Genomic DNA, 16158 nt, shown 5'->3' with positions numbered 1-16158 from the left:
AGATGGTGTGCCTCTAGAGGGCAGGGCTGCTGTTCTGAGAGCGCTTGCATGGCATCTCTGGACCTGCTCAGGAGATGTTCCCTGAAGAACTGATGCGGGCACGAGGAGCTAACCTTTCAGATTTCCTAACAGTGAAGTGTGGTAGGCCAAATTTGAAATGAACCCCATCTCCTTTGTCCCTGGGGTCACGGCTATGAATGTGTAGGTTACATGGCAAAAGAGACCTTTGAGATGCAGTTAAGGTTACTAATCAGTCAACCTTATCAAAATGAGGAGATTATCCTGCATTCTTAAAATCTTGGATTCTCCTTGGTGGGCTCTGTGTCATCACAGAAGCCCAGAAAGAAAGAGTACAGGGTCCCAGGCATAAGAGGGACTTGACATGCTGTTGCTGCTTGGCAGATAGAAGGGGCCATGTGAGGAGAGGTGTCGGTGGCCTCTGAGAGTAGAGACCAAACCCAAACCAGCACCCAGTGAGGATGTGGGGCCTCGGTAACCTCAAAGAAGTGAATCCTGCCAACAACCTGAACGGGGCTTGGGAGGGCTTTCACCCCAGGACCTGTAGGTAAGAGCCCAGCCCTGTTGTCCTCTTGGTTTTATTCTTGTGAGACCTAGAGCAAAGAATCTACCAGACTTCTGACCCACAGAACCAAGCGGTAGTTAGAAGGTGCTGTTTGAAGTCACTGGGCTTGGGGTCATTTGTTACGCAGCTGCAGGAGACTAATACAGATAGAGAGCAGATCACCTTCCATGACTCCTTGTGATGGGTAATCAAAATGCTGATGACACCTTGGAGGGGCTCAGTCCCAAGAGAGAATCCAGTTCAACCCTCATGTCATGGGCAGATATGTGAATCCTGGGGCAGGGGAGGGGCCACACTCCCACTGGATTTTAATGTCATCGAAGAAACTTGTAAGGAAACAACTTTTTTCTAGTTAACCTTTCATCCAAGAGCAGATAGTCCCTGGGAATGCCTGGTGATGCCCCTGACCTAGAACTTATCTCAGCATGACCGTGTCTGTTGTCCCTGGGCCACTTTGGGAGGCAGTGTAAGCAGCGCTGATGGGCATGTTGGAGCTGGTAAGGGAGACAGCACAGAGAGGGACCCTGGACCCTACCTGGCACCGTGGGCTGGACTCACCTTTGGGTGCAAGGGAGGCATTGTAGGTGTTTAACTGTGGGGCCAACATGCTCAGATTGCGTGCTGGAAAAGATGCTGACTGCATGTGTAGAAAGAACCAGTTAGTGGAAGTCAAGGAAAGGAGGCAGAGAGTATAGCTAGAAGCTGCTGCAAGAGGCCCAAGGGAAAGAGCGGGAAGAGGGTTGTTTAATATACAGATCCCCACGTACCACTCCCAGAGTTTCAGATCCTAGAGTCTCACCCTAGACCTACTGAAGTGGAATCTTTGGTTCTGGAGCCTAGGAATCTGCATTAAAAAAAAAAAAAAGCAACCCAGGCTTCTAAAATCAGCAGGCTTGAGAAGAAGATGATGGCTAATGGGAGATGGGGGGGGGGCGGGTAAAAGAGACAAGAGTTAAGGATGACACTGGGGTGCCTGCCTCAAGAATCTGGGCAGGTGTGTGGTGGGGAATTCAGAGAACTGGGGTAGCGAGGGGTGAAACAGGTCTGGTCTGGATTGGACCCAGCAGCAAAGGTGGGCAGGGAAGGGGATGCAAATTACCACAACCTGCTAGGAGCCTCTGCGTGTGGGTGTGTCACTCTGCTGAATTAAATGCTCAACCAGGAAAGTGGAATGTATTTAGAAGGCTCAGGTATTTCACAACCAGGGCAGGCAGTGCTGCTCTAAATTTACCAAATCAACAGCTCATTTTTGTGTCGGGTGGGTTGGAGATCTTATGACAGAAACAAGAAAGTGAAAATGCTATCGGCTGTAAACCTTATTGGCTAAGTGTCTATTAGGCAGCTAAAAACATCCAGTTAATAGGCGATGCCCGTTAACAGCTGGTAGCGAAAGAGTCTTAGACGGTGATAACAATGACATTATGTCTCTCTCATCACCCGTAGGTTCTTTGCATCGCCAATTACTGGCCATACGCTGACTCGTGGAGGATAAAGAGGTGATGACATTGTCATCACTAAAATGGCTTGGAATCCTCAGCCGATTTTCCTTCAGAGGTTTCTGCCTGTGCTTGTAGGATCCCCAGCCTTCATTGGTGGGGAAAGCATTTGATTTTAGAAAATAGTTTGGTGGATAAGTTGCTAATCAAGCCAGGAAATTCCAACTGGGGCATTCATCGGAAGTTGAGCATGTCCTCTGCGTCAGGCTCTGAGCTAGGGGTTGGGAATATCGAGACTTACATGATCCTGTTCTCACCCTCATAGGGCTTACAGTCTCTCAGATTTCCCTGGAGGGATCTCCAAAGTAAAGTCTAAAGCCTTCCAGCTATGGGAGCATCTTGAGAGCAAGTGAACTGACCCCCTGGGCCACCCCGTTAGAATAGGCAGCTCTTATGTAGATACACCTGTTCTGGTGTTTGTTTAAAACTGGCCTGTTGCTTTCTTCACTGAAGTTTTGAAACAGAGTTGAAGTCCATAGCTTTAAGGTATTTGCTATTATCCTAAATCCGGTTGAGGTTTTGGATAGAGTGTAGGAAATTTTCACAAGAACCTAAAATTTCACGTCGATTTGTGATGGATTAGCATACCAAAATTGGCTTAAAGTGCACTTAATGGATGCATTACAGCAGAAGGGATCTGTCTAACCAGAGTATTTTTAAATTTATGAAATTGAAATGCACTTCAGGTTACCGAGCAGTCTAAATTCGTCAAAGTCACAGGGCTGGAGGCAGGTCGTTGCTAGTGGCAGAGAGCTGAAGCCACGTCCACTGAAACAAATTTGAGAGCTGGTGCATGAGACCCAGGGACCCCCAGTGCCCCCAGGGGCAGCCCTCCCCAGCGCAGAAACTCTGACTCCAGTAGCTTTCCGTACCCCTCTACCCCAGGCTGTCCCTGTGGAAAGAGCCTCACACTTGGGAATAAAGTGAAAGTGAACTGAACTTTATCCCAGGCTCTGCTAAAGCATTAACTGAAAATTAAGCAGTTAGGTGATAAGTAAGTCCTCTGACATATAAAAGGGGGCATTCCTGGGACTTCCCTGGTGGTCCAGTGGCTAAGACTCTGAGCTCCCAATGCAGGGGGCCGGGTTCAATCCCTGCTCAGGGAACTGGATCCCTCGTGCCGAGACTAAGACCCTCAGGCTGCAACGAAGAGCAAAGATCCCACGTGCCGCAACTAAGACCCGCTGCAGCCAAATTTAAAATTGAATAAATATTTAAAAATAAAAGGAGCATTCCATTCTGATAGGAGGATCTGGGGAGACCCCAAACGCTTTGGTCTCCAGGCTCCTACAGTGCAGTGACCGGAAGCAGTGTTGCGGCTGCTGAGCTGGGGCTTGTAACGCGCAGTGCCCATGGCCTGACCTTGTCTCCTTTCCCCCCAGATGGCCTGCTCTCTCTGTTTTCAAGTTGTTGGGCCAGTTCCTGGAACTGTGATTCCCATCACTTCATTCCTTCAAAATGAACTTCCAACAGCCATGCCTGTTGTATCAGCAGCGTTATAAGATCCCAGAGCTGCAGCTTTCAAGGTCCTTCCTCCCTCCAGTTGGGGAAAGAGAGCAAGAGAGGGGCTCAAGGTCTTACAGACAGCTGATGGCAGAAGTGAACCTGGCTCTCCGAGCCTCAATATTTCCTGAGCAACTCACACGCATGAGCCCAGGAGACTGACACAGCTGTGTCCACCTCTTTCCTCTGCTCTCACTGCGCTTACTTGATGGGTGTGCCCTCCGTGAGCTTGAATTCATTGACACTAGTACACACTGAAGGCATAGAGAGGCCTTTGGTCTTTTCTGGTGTTGCTTTTTTTCTGAGCCCCAGGCTCCTCATCTGAAAAATGGGGATTCAATAATAGTGGCTCACGAGGCTGTTGTGAAGGTCAAATGATATAGCACAGGGGAAGTGCTTCGTGGGGTGTGTCACATGGTAGGGTGCCGTGTAGGTCAGCATTCTTAGGAGGGCATGGAGACTTAACCATCTTAGTAGCTCCCACCTTCACGCCAGTGTGCGGCACACAGCAAGGGTTCAGGGAATGTCTGCTGGATGAATGAATGAATGAGTAAACGAATGTAATTTGGGGATCATGGCAGGTCCTCGGTCTTCCAGTTTTCTGATATGCTTGCACTGTCTCATAGAATCTTTACTCAACTAATATTTGTTCATGAATTCAATTAACCAATTGAATAACAGTTCTCATGTGACTGTTACATGCAAAGCCACTTTCAATAGCATTGATTACTGATAACAGCTAATGTCCCTAAGCTCTAACTAGGGTCTAAGAATTGTGTTTAGTGTTTTTCAGTCACTGTGTCATGAATCTTCACGCCAGCGCACTGAGGGCATGTATCAGTCAGCCACTGCCATGATAATGTTGTGTAGCCAAACTCCAACATACACCTTGCAACACGCCTTTCCCCCTTGTTCATGTGTTTATAGGTCAGCGGAGGCAGTTCAAATTCCAGCTGTATGAGGGAATCACTTGGTTCCCGGCTGCAAGTTGAGTGTGGGTCTGCTCCATGCATGTTTAGTTTAGGGCCTTGCTGGAGAAGCAGCAGCTTCTCAGGATGTGTTGGTGTTGTTCTCATTAAGGATTCAAAGCACAAGAGAGCAAGCCCAGGCCTGCAACACATGTCGAGCCTCTGATTCAACCACATTCTTCAAAATCTCATTGTCTAAAGCAAATCATGTGGGTAAGTCCAAACTCAAGGGATAGGGAAGCATGTTCCATGTACTATGACGCTGTGACAGGATATCAAAGTGTAATAACCTACGTGGGGTCAATAATTCAACTTACTGCATATAGGGGTTATTATAGGCCCCAGACGGAGGCAAAGCAAAAAGTGACCTGTCCAGTGTCACTCAGCTAGTCAGTGTCAGCAGTAGGGGTTGAACTCAGACAATTTAATTCCAAAATTATGGAGGCTTAAGTGTGCATCTGGGGAAGAGACATTTGTTTTCTTAAATTGCATTCTTTTTTCACTCACTAGTTGCCAATGTGATACATCAGCCTCTTGCACAGACACGTATCCATCTGTCCATCCATCCACTCATGCACACACGTCTAGTATTTAGGTGTTCTCTCAGCTCTCCAGAGTAACAGACTCAAGGGCAATTCTTGAATGATTTTTTTTTTTTTTTTTTGGAATTAAAGTTGAGAGGAAAAACTGCCCTCCAGTTAATCTCAGGCACGTGTATAAATACCTTTAGAAAGTCCCTGGTGGAATCTGTATCAAAGCGGCAGCATGACTATACTTAGAAACAATTTGCTCCATGTCAACCGTGATTTCTGACACCTGAATTTGAAAGTGACCTGGGTGGGCCCCGAGCCATCTATGCAACAGAGTGATGTGTTTACTTGGAAGGAGGAGAGGAAAGACAGAGGTATGTGTGGCCATGGAATAATGTTCCACACACCCTTACAGGAGGGGATTTCCTTCTGGGTGTTTCCACAGAACTTTCCCTGTGTTTGTTTAAACCCATTGCACACTCCGGTCTGACAGCTGCCTGGCCCAGGGCCTTCCTTGCAGACGCATGCACAACCAACCTCCTTCAACAGCACCCTGCTCTGTGTCCATCCCCCCCGCCCCCCCTGCAATTACTTGAGTATATAAACCTCACTGAAAGGCAGGCTTTTCTTGGGAGCTAATAAATAAGCCCCAAAGCCACAACGTGTGTTAGACCTTGAAAAATGGCATCATCATCTATTGGGAATTGTGAACCCTGCAAAAAGCAGCTCATTGTATTTTCAGAAAAAGCTTTTTGTTTAAAAAAAAATAATAATAATGAACAAAACCCACCAAGTGGTGTCTATATGGAAAAAGCAATCTAGTCTGAGATTCTAAGGCTGGTCTCTTTGCTGCATTAATCTCTCCGTAGATTTTATGTAAGAGGCATTATTTGCAGGAAAACAAGATACCGTTTTGAAGAATTCCCCTCTCATCCCAGCTTCACATCTGCAGTTATAATCCTCTGATTGTGACCCCTGCATTAGTTGCCATGGCTGCTGAGCAGAAGTTTATGACCTCAGGGTGGGCTACAGTTTCTGGGGGTGAGAGGAGCCTAGGGCAATAAAAATCATGTTTTTCCAAAAAGAGAGGACAGGGTATGGGGAAGGTACCCTCAGGACGCGTCCTTCAGCGGTGTGTCAGCACTTGACACGGAGAATTTTCAGCTCCACTTCTGGTCGATCCTAGGACAAGATGCTGGACTGTGGTCAAGGGGACTCGGCCGGCAAAAGGCTATGTGACCGAAGACAAGGATTTTTTTTTTCCCCCTGTCCCTTAGACCTGTTTTCTGAGTGGCTGGGCTTGAGTCTTTCCGAATTCAGTGTTTTCTTCAACTGGTTTATCTCCGGTGGAGAGTCTCCAGGTCGACCACTGGTGCGCCACTTCCTTGACCTCGGGCAGCCCGGTGGTTTCCTGGAGCAGCCGCGCCCGGGGCCACTGCGGCCGGGCTCGGGGTCCCGCTGAACCTTCCTTCTCCATGAAATCAAACAGGCTTGGCCGAAGAGCCCGGGAGAGCCGTCTCCAGATGCAAAAATACAACAGAGGGCGCAGAACCCACCAGCGCCGTGGCCTTGAATATCAATGCACGGGCTGCTCCAGACCACCAAGTTCGTTAAAAAAATGTCTCCGGCAGGGTGTCACTGGCAGACTTGAGGGGTTTCGGTTTGCTTTCTATTCGAAATCACCGCAGCTCACATTTCGTGTTGACTTGGAACGGGAGGGGGCGGGAACCAAACCCACCGCTCGGCGCGCACGCCTTGGTCTCACATTCCAGACCCAAGCTGATGTGTGTCCGCGCGACATGGGGCGGCGGGCGGGGTGGGGGGGGGAGGGGGGCGGGTTCTCTTCGGTTGTTTTATTCGCCATCCGCACGTCACTCCCAAAACTTTTCCTCCCTGCGCTCTGGGAGTCGGGTTGACGCGCCCCGCATGCCGGGCTCCGGGCGCGGGGCTAGGCGCGCTCCCGCGGAGCCGGAGCCGCAGAGGCTGGGCTGCCCCCGCCGCCCCCAGGCTGGACTCCGGCTTCTCAGGTACAACTTGGGTGCCAGGCGCGGCGCGGGGGCGGCCACAGGCGGCGGGTGGGTGTCTGGCCCCGAGCTCCGGCGCCCCTCCGCGTTCCGGCCGGGCAGCGCCGGGGTCGGCCCGGGCTGGGCGTAGGGAGTCCGGGCCGGAGGAGGCTGCGCGCAGCCTCACTCCCCGCGGCGCTCCCCGCGCGGTGGCGGCGGCGGTGGCGGCGGCGGCGGCGGTGGCAGCGGCGGAGGCGGCGGCGGAGGCGACGACGGCCCAGGCAGACAATGAACTTGCGAGCGCGCGCAGAGCCGAGGCAGGTTTGGGCCCCGCGACCCTCGGCCCAGCCTCACCGAGGCAATCGCCGTCTCCAGTGGAGGGCGTCCCCTCGCCGCTGATCCCGGCCGCGCTCTGGGCGCCCCGAGTGCCGGGGACCCCGCGGGAAGGGCTGCTCGGAGGCGGCGGCGGCGGCGGCGCCAAGGGCTCGCACGCCCCCCTCTCCCGCTAGGGAGAATGCGATCGGAGCTCGGGGACCGGGGACTCGGCGAAGGGGTGGTGGCGCTGCGAACAGCTGCCTCTGGGCACGCACAGGCCGGCTGTCCAGGAGAACGGCCCCAGGAGTCGGAATGGGGGTGCGGGGGGCGCGCTCTGCAGGCGGAGGACCGACTGACCGACGGATCGGTGCCTTCTCCCTAGGAGCGCGCGTGGGGTGAAGGTGGGGGTGGGGATTCCCCCGCCACGCGCTCCGCTCCCCGTCGCACTTCGGGGAAGTTTCCAGGTGCGGCCCGGGGCACTTTGGTGTGTTTGCTATCAGCCACTCTCTCCCCGACTCGGGTTCGGGGCCACCTTCCTGCCCCGGCTCCAATCCCGCAGCCGCTCCGGGCGGCGAGGCGTGGGGTGGGGGATCCCAGGCGCGGAAGCCCGTGGGACCGGGTTCCGGGAGGGGGACCTCGTGGGCGGGCCTGGGAGGAGACGGGGGCGCGGCGAGGCCCGGAGCGGCCTGAACTTTTGCTCCCCGCCTTCTTCCTCCGGGCCCTCCGCCCCCTGTCCCCTCCCAGCGCCCCGCCGCAGCTCCGGAGGCAGTGTGACTTGGGAGGAGCCGAGGCTTCCCGGCGGTGGCGGCGGCGGCGGCGGCGTCCCCAGCCGGCCTGGGCGCGGCGAGCCGAACGCTGCAGGTCTGAACCGAGCGGCGCGGCGGGGCGGCGGGGGCTGCGGTGGCTGCGGGGCGGCGGAGCTGCGGGGAGCCGGGGTGGCATCAGCCCCGGCGAGGGGGCGACGCCGCGGATCGGGATGGAGCGCGAGTCTGTTGGGTTATAGGTGCGGGTGGAGAGGACTCGGCGGCCGTGGGCTGATGAGGGACGGGTCGTGGCGCAGGTGGCCCCGTTGGAGTCCTCCTAAGATCGCAGGATGGAGGCTCCCGGGAGAAGCGAACCTCGCCTTTGGGAGAATGAATGAAGCGCTGTGGAAGCGCCTTCCGACTCCTCCGGGCGAACGGATTGGCCGGCGTGCGCGCGTGTGTGTGCGTGTGTGTTTAGGATTCAGAGCCGCCGGGGTCCTGGGCGCGGCTGCTTGACCGCCCCGTCGCGGTCCCGGCCCCACGTTGCCCGTCCGCCCTGCAGCCGGGGTCGGCCCGCGGGGGCTGGAGCGGCGGGTACAGACTGAAGGCTGAGGTTCGGGGGCTGGCTGTTGGCAGCTGGACGTCCGCGCCTGGAGTAGGGAGGTTCGAGAAAGAGGCAATAAAGCCTGGGGCTGAGCCCAGCTTCCCCGCCTCCGGCCCCGTTTTCCCATTCCCCGAGGCCCTTGCTGCATTCACGTTGGGTGAGTTGATGGCGCGGAGTTTGGGGGAATGAAGTTATATCTCAAGGAAGCCCCAGGACGCCCCGCGAAGGGATGTGGCGCGCTGTCTTGTGAGGCTGAGCCGAGGGGTTTGCAGGGCCCCAATTCTTATCAGCTGCGGTTCTAGAAGGACATCCACCAGGTGATGGAGCAGAAGGGCAGTCCGGGGGCGCACCTCCTGAGGCACCCGGGGGGAAACTGAGGCCTGGAGATTTGCCCCAAGTTCCTCTAGAACTGCCCCCCTCAACACACAACATTTTCCACGCCCAACTTTCCTACTCCCCTTCCCCCAGTGGTGCAAAATCAGGAGCCCTCCCTTCCAGAACATGGTTCTTGTTAATTTTACCAACAGTATGTTGAATCCGGATGTCTTAGCATACAAATCATACATGATTTTGTTTAAAATAGCATGGGAATAAAATGCCTTTTAACTGCTGCTGCTAGGTAGTTTTTAATCAAATAGGTTTTTCAAATAGGTTTAATCAAATAGGTTTTTCTCTCTAGCTCCTGAAAGATTGGCAGAAGAATGTCCTGCCTCCTGCTGGTGGGGGGTGGGGGGTGGGGAACTGAGCCAGCAGGTGAAGCAGCTTGCCAGGCTCTCTCGGTGCATAGGTGCGCAAGTGAGTCAGAAGTGGAGCTGCAGGGGGCTCTTCTCCCCCTTCCAGGTCCAGCTCCCTGGCCCTTGGAAGGAAATTCAGCAGTGTTTTTGTGTTCTTTCTCGGGTGTTGGATGACTGCAGTGAGCAGGGTTAATTCATCCAGGACCTTGTGTTTGGAGGCAGGATGGAGAGGCTGATTTGTGCAGAGTGGATCCCCTGCCTGCCTTGCTTTCTTTGACGATCAGATGGCCAGAGGTCCCGGCCCTGTCACAGTGCTGCTGTGAGGTCTCTGTGTCTGCACTTTCCTTCGTTTCTGTTGCTTGTTGCCTGTGGCCAGGAGAAGGGAGGTGTTTGGTTTTTCCACTGGCCCGAAGAAGAGAAGATTAATCCCAGTGTGTGGAAGAGGCAGTGTTTGCAGGAAAGTTTGGGTGAGGTTGGGAAGTGGACTTTGCTTATTTGGTATCTGGAGAAGGCGCAGAAGAGAAGCCCCAAGTTAACCATCTGGTCGACAGGACCCCCAGGCTCTTGGAACCTGTGCTGGTGGGTGCTTCAGGTTAGAGCTGGGCTGTGATTAGACTGTGGGTGTCCAAGGCCACCTAGGACCTGGCTGGAGGTTGCCGGGCGCACTGGCATCCAGGTGAATCCCTGCTATCTCCAGGGGATGGGGAGAGTTGGGGAGACTCCGGGGCTGCCCTGAGCAGGTGATCACATGCCTTACCCAAGAGGGCAGCTTTGACTCAGCTCTACCTAGCTGGGAGAAAAATTGACAAGTGTTGTTAATTTTCAAGGGAATTCTCAAGCTTGAACATTTAAGTGTGGGCTCAAATTCTACAGGGAGAGGAGACGGTTGGGAGTGGGTGCTCTGCCAAGAAGTCTGAAGCTTGATATCTGGTCCTGAGTTTGCGTATTGGAAAGGGTGTCCCACCATCAGAGAAGTGTGACACGTGATAAGGATATGGAGACCACAGCCCCAGGCCAAGGGACTAGAATGACAGATGCCCTCTGTGCCTGTGGCCAAGTGCCAGCCTTCGTGTGCTGTGTGTCACGCATCCATTCAATAGCTGTCTAATGAACACCTGTCTCAGTTGGTAAAGATTTGCCTGCAATGAAGGAGACCTGGGTTTGATCCATGGGTCAGGAAGATCCCTTGGAGAAGGAAATGGCAACCCACTCCAGTATTCTTGTGTGGAGAATTCCATGGACAGAGGAGCTTGGTGGACTTCAGACCACGGGGTCACAAAGAGTTAGACACGACTGAGGGACTAACACTTTCACTTGCCGTATGGAAAGAGGCACTCTGCATAAAACTTTTCATATCGTTTCATTATTCAACAGTATACATCGATACAGGGAGAAGACAGAGTTCCTGCTCTTCTAGGAAGGGAGCAGGCAAAAATTTCTGTGCCGGGTAGATAGTTGAGCAGTGAGCTGCATTAACAACTGGGAGAGTAAGGCCAGGAAAAAGGCCAGTGAGGGGTGGGTGGCCTGGGAGTCTTTTCTTACCGATGTGGGAGCTGAGGCACAGAGCAGTGAGTCTCAAGTCACGGAGCCCAGAAGTGAAACATCAGCCCAGGTCCCCAATGCTCCGGCTACTGGGCTGGCTCTTACATCCCACCCTGCCAGGCTGGAGCCTCTTGGAATCTCCCAGATGACTGGACACCCCCTGTGCTGGGCAGCTTTTGCTTCCTGCCCCCCAAATCCAGACCCTGTCCTGGTCCCCAGGTGTCAGCAGTTCCAGATTACAGAGGCACTGTTTGGAACCTGTTTGTATGAGAGACGAGTTTCCTTGATCTATGAATAAAAGCAGAAACTACTTAGAAACGTAGCTGGCCTGGGAGCGTCGTCGTGTGAGCATTCCGTCACCAGGCATCTCTTGAGCAGCACGTGATGTAGAAGTGGTGCTCTCAGTCATCAGCTGGTGAGGAAAGTGGGGCTACTCAGGGGACGGTGGCTGACTTCCGCCCTAACTGTGCTGCTTTGCTGTGGATTCAGAGCCTGTCTTCTCACTTAGCGGACGACGTATCGGGGGACTGTTTTGACTTGCACAGGGTGTTTCTTTATTGTTCTCAGGTGCTGGGGTCTGATTTCCTTCCTGAGAGGCTCCTCCGTTAAAACGAAGTGCTAGGACGGGATGATTGATGTGTACACCTGGGTCTTCACGGCGTGAAATGAAGCGCAGAGGTGGCTGTTATCTAGTGTGTGTATCCAGTGTCCACATCTAGGAAGAAAAGTAAAGGGTCTGTGTTCATTCGGGCCAATACAGAATATTTGTAAGTACGGGCTTTGGGGAGGAAGACATTTGGTCCTAACAGCCGTCCTTTGCTGGGTCCCTACTGGTTCCCAGCTTGCCCTGTGCCAGCCTGGGCAGACAGGTCTCCCTTTGTCTCAATCAGAGGGTGGGGAGGCTGTTGGAGACCACAGGGCCTAATCATTTTGCCCTCCGGATGTGCAGGAGGTCGGATCACAGAATGGCAGTGGAGGCAGGAGAGACACAGGGTCAGGATGGGGAAAGCAGCCACGGCTCTCAAAGGGGAAGGCGGCGATGAGTCAGCAAGTGGGGTGGGGGTGTGGCAGAGGAAAGCAGGTTCTCGGTCTCTGTTGATTTCGAAAGGGATGTGGAGGAAACGCGAGCAGCCTGTTTCATCAGCGCCAGCCATACGAGGCATTTATGTCTTCCTCCAGGTGCAAGCCCAGGGCCAGGTGCGTGGGGGCCACGAGGCAGAGCTTAGAGTAGTGGGCCAGGCAGAACTTGGCACGAGTCAGATTACATAACACTGCCCAGAGTGCAGCAGTTGCTAGGTTAGCGTGGCTCTGAGATTGGAGTGGCCTGAGGCCACTTCACCCCTGGCCTGAGAGCTGAGGCCTGAGAGCTGAGCCAGGTGTTATTCGCTCTGTTGTGTCCCGCTTTTTGCGACCCCATGGACTGTAGCCAGCCAGGCTCCCCTGTCCAAGAGATTCTCCGGGCAAGAATCTGGAGTAGGTTGCTATTCCCTTCCCCAGGGGATCTTCCCCACCCAGGGATTGACCTGGGTCTCCTGAGTCTCCTGCATTGCAGGTGGATTCTTTACCATCTGAACCACCAGGGAAGTCCTACACAGAACACTTAATACCTGCTTGGAGTGGTGCCTAGCATACAGTAAGTGCTTAATATACATCAGCTCTAGAGCTCATTACTGGGGATGGGAGATGTCTCTGAGCTCCCTGAAATTGCTTGCCCAGTGTTTTTTTTTTGTTTGTTTGTTTAATGTAGCTGTGTATGTTTCCCGGTGGAGGAGGGGAGCATGACTTCTAGCATATTCTACCTCAGAGAGCTTCTCTGACACCCCAGGACGCCTTGGCCTCTAGTCAGGCTGATTGCTTCATCTCTCCCGGCAAAGAGAGGGCTACATCCACAGCCACCCTCTGAGATGCTTCCAGCGGACACCGTGGACAGGCAGCCGGGTGGTTTGGCTGTGCTTCTGTGTAGTGGTGATTAAGCCAGGGGCAGATCAGGGGATGTGCTGGAGAGGCCAGCTTTCGAATGTTGCATCCCTGAGCCCCACTCCAAGCTTCAGAGAGTTCTGAGTGTGTGTGCGGGGGCCTTCTTGCCCGGGCAGGCTCGTCCTGACACCCATGCTACATTTCTAGAATTTGTCCAGGTCCAGGCCTTCCGGGTCTCTGAAGCAAGAAAGGCTGGCAGATCCTCAAAAGCAGAGAGTGTCATTATAATGGAAACCTGGATGCTTTCCAGAACTGTGCTTGTGATAAAAATATTGAGACAGGCCGCCTCGTCATCCAGGTGCCTGGAAAATACCCCAACACGGGCACATAAGTAGATTACAGGGCTGTACTGTGCTCAGTCACATCAGTGGTGTCTGATTCTTTGTGACCCCATGGACTGTAGCCCACCAGACTCCTCTGTCCAAGGGGTTCTCCAGGCAAGAGTACTGGAGTGGGTTGCCATGCCCTCCTCCAGCAGATCTTCCTGACCCAGGGATTGAACCCATGTCTCTTACGTCTCCTGCGTTGGCAGGCTGGTTCTTTACTCACTAGCGCCACCTTGCTGTTCAGATGCTCAGTGTCCCACTCTTTTCGACCCCATGGACTGTAGCATGCCAGGCTTCCCTGTCCTTCACCACCTGGGCAGGTGCAATTATTTTTCCCTATGACAGGCAAGAACCTGGTGGTTTTACATCTTCTCCTGAAATGGAATATGTGCCTGCTGACCCTTTTTGCTCCCTGTGATTGAGAAGATATTGGTGTGACCTCAGAGTGGGAGAGGCCTCGATAGATGGCGGGTCCCTTCCTCCCAGGGTAGCCCTGGATCTTGGGGAAGTTCTGACCTGCTCTGCTTGCCCTGAGGGGGCCGGGGGCCCATAGCGCATTTGCTGTGAGGTTGGAAGGTGCGTTTCAGAGTCTGAGAGGCCTGTAAAGCTGTGTTATTGTCTCACTCCTTGTTGAAAGGGGTCTGGACTGCTGTGTCTCCGCTTTGTGACATGTGTTAGCTGATTTGGGCTGAATGAGGCAAGTTTGACCAGAACCTTCATTTTCCAATCCACCAAAGGTTTGGTGCCCCCCACGCGGATGTGCATTTAACCTGAGTGTTGAATCCCTTATCCCCTTGGAGAGACAGCGTAGGTGGTGGGGTGAGCCTGGACACCATGTGGACCTGGGCTTGAGTCTCTCCTGTGTTTCTTTGTTCCATTATTGTGACCCTGGGTCAGTGGTTACATCTGCTTGGTCCTCAGTTTCCTTATCTGTAAAGTGGGGTTGATAATCTCTATCTTGTTTTTGTAGCATAGTTTGGGTACCAGTAGTACAAACGGGCTTCCCTGATAGCTCAATCGGTAAAGAATTTGCCTGCATTGTGGGAGACCCCAGTTCGATTCCTGGGTCGGGAAGATCCACTGGAGAAGGGATAGGCTACCCACTCCAGTATTCTTGGGTTTCCCTAGTGGCTCAGCTGGTAAAGAATCCATCTGCAGTGCGGGAGACCTGGGTTTGATTCCTAGGTTGGGAAGATCCCCTGCAGAAGGGAAAGGCTACCCACTCCCATATTCTGGCCTGGAGACTGACTGCTCCATGGGGTCCCAAAGAGTGGGACACGACTGAGTGACTTTCATTTTCTTTTCACAGTACAAATTAGGGTTTAAGGGAGCCCCCCAAATTATACCCCTCTTTCTTGGCCAAGTTCTGAACCAGTGGAGAGAGGGGAGGAGAAAGATGCATAAAGATAGAAATGCAGTATTTGGTCCCAACTGAAGTGGATCTTGGAGAATGTGATTGAACCAGTGGGCATGTGGGCATCGCATACCTGAAGTGAGAAGCGGGCAGTGAGGCCCACTGACCTCCCCTGAGTTGCAGGCCTGTGGGAAAGCGGCAGTTTGTTCCGCTGCGGCAGCCTCTTCCAGGGCAGCCGCCACTGCCCACCCCCTCCAACCCGGGGCAACCAGCAGGGGGCAGTGCTGACTCTGTGTGGGAAGAGATGAGGCCAGGCTCTTCCTTGCAAGCTGCTGGGATGGTGTGGACCTCACCAGGTGGAGACACAGTCGTGGTACACAGGCAGCACTGTCTCCAGGAGGAAGGAAACATCTGGAGTCCCCCCGGGCCCCCCACCTCCCCTGACCCCTCCACCCACCCAGAGCAAATGATAAGTGCTGAGCCCAGGGCCTGACCCATGGAGGGGTCTCACATGTGGCACCTGTTAGGTGCAGAGTTGATAAGGACAGCATTAGATATGCAGTCGCTAAGGACATCGAGGTTAGGAGGTAAGCTTGTCAACTGTGTTGCTATCTGCAGAGCATGGCAGTGATGAGTCAGATTGAGGGAATGATCAGCCTTTGACCTCAAGGCTGCATTCTAACTGTAACACAAGGGTAATTTACAAGGAGGGGCAGAACCACTGGTAGACTGACCGCCTGGTAGCCTGAGTGTGAGAGCTTTTCTGCCTCCTCTTGGTCCCCTGCTGTTGATTTCCCCCTGAACCTTCGTCTAGCCCCCTGCCCCCATCTCATCATTGTCTTCTGGAAGTTTTGTGAGTAATGATTAACTATCTTTCCACATCCTTCCATCCAGATGTCACCGTTCTCCTCTGAGTATCTGCAGGGATCCTCTACTGAACTTGACCTTAACCCCATCCTCCTTTTTACCATGATCTTTCTAGTATTCCTGGGTGTGATCCACTCACCCGGGCCTGGTGAGCCTCTCAAGGGTGAGAGGCTGTCTGGGGGTCCGGTCAGTCGCGAGAGACTGTCGTTTGTTGAATTAACACATCAAGAACCAGCTTGTCCTGGAGAAAGGGCTGTGATGGATTTCATGTGGGCCTCTGAATGTACACCCAAAGAAGATGGAAAAGTTACCCCAATCTGGTAGCATGGTACGGGAGAGTTAGTGCTTATCAGTAAATTTCAGAAGGAGTCAAGAACCTAATGTACTAAACTGGGCTTTCCTGATATTAATTTTGGGCTATTAAAAGGTAGTAACCACAGTTTTTTTGTGTGGCTTGAGAGTCTTGGGGAAAAATACTATGGAAATTTGTATCTCAGGAATAGAAGCAGGAGCCATTAACTCAGGCAAGAAATGTGGGAGCTGTTAGTGTTTCTTATAGCCGGTATAAATAGCTTGTCATTAAGTTCCATGCTCCTTTGTTTGGAATGTAAAT

At 53.3% G+C, this 16158-nt stretch overlaps 1 protein-coding gene across 16 annotated transcripts in view; it reads left to right on the top strand.

Moving 5' to 3' along the window:
- The first annotated feature begins 6845 nt into the window (after positions 1 to 6845).
- CHST15 (carbohydrate sulfotransferase 15) overlaps positions 6846 to 16158 on the top strand; it is an 80840-nt gene continuing 71527 nt past the window's right edge. For 3 of the 16 annotated variants that reach the window (XM_069566810.1, XM_069566800.1, XM_069566802.1), the window contains exons 1-2: positions 6954 to 7107; positions 11589 to 11788. The gene's annotated coding sequence lies outside the window, so the exon portion shown is untranslated. The other 13 variants (XM_069566796.1, XM_069566799.1, XM_069566805.1 and 10 more) reach the window with 13 other exon arrangements.

The sequence above is a fragment of the Ovis canadensis genome, chromosome 22 (assembly GCF_042477335.2).
Source record: "Ovis canadensis isolate MfBH-ARS-UI-01 breed Bighorn chromosome 22, ARS-UI_OviCan_v2, whole genome shotgun sequence".
NCBI lineage: Eukaryota > Metazoa > Chordata > Mammalia > Artiodactyla > Bovidae > Ovis > Ovis canadensis.
Note: the sequence above shows the minus strand (reverse complement) of the source record. Positions and strands in the feature narration are given on the sequence as shown.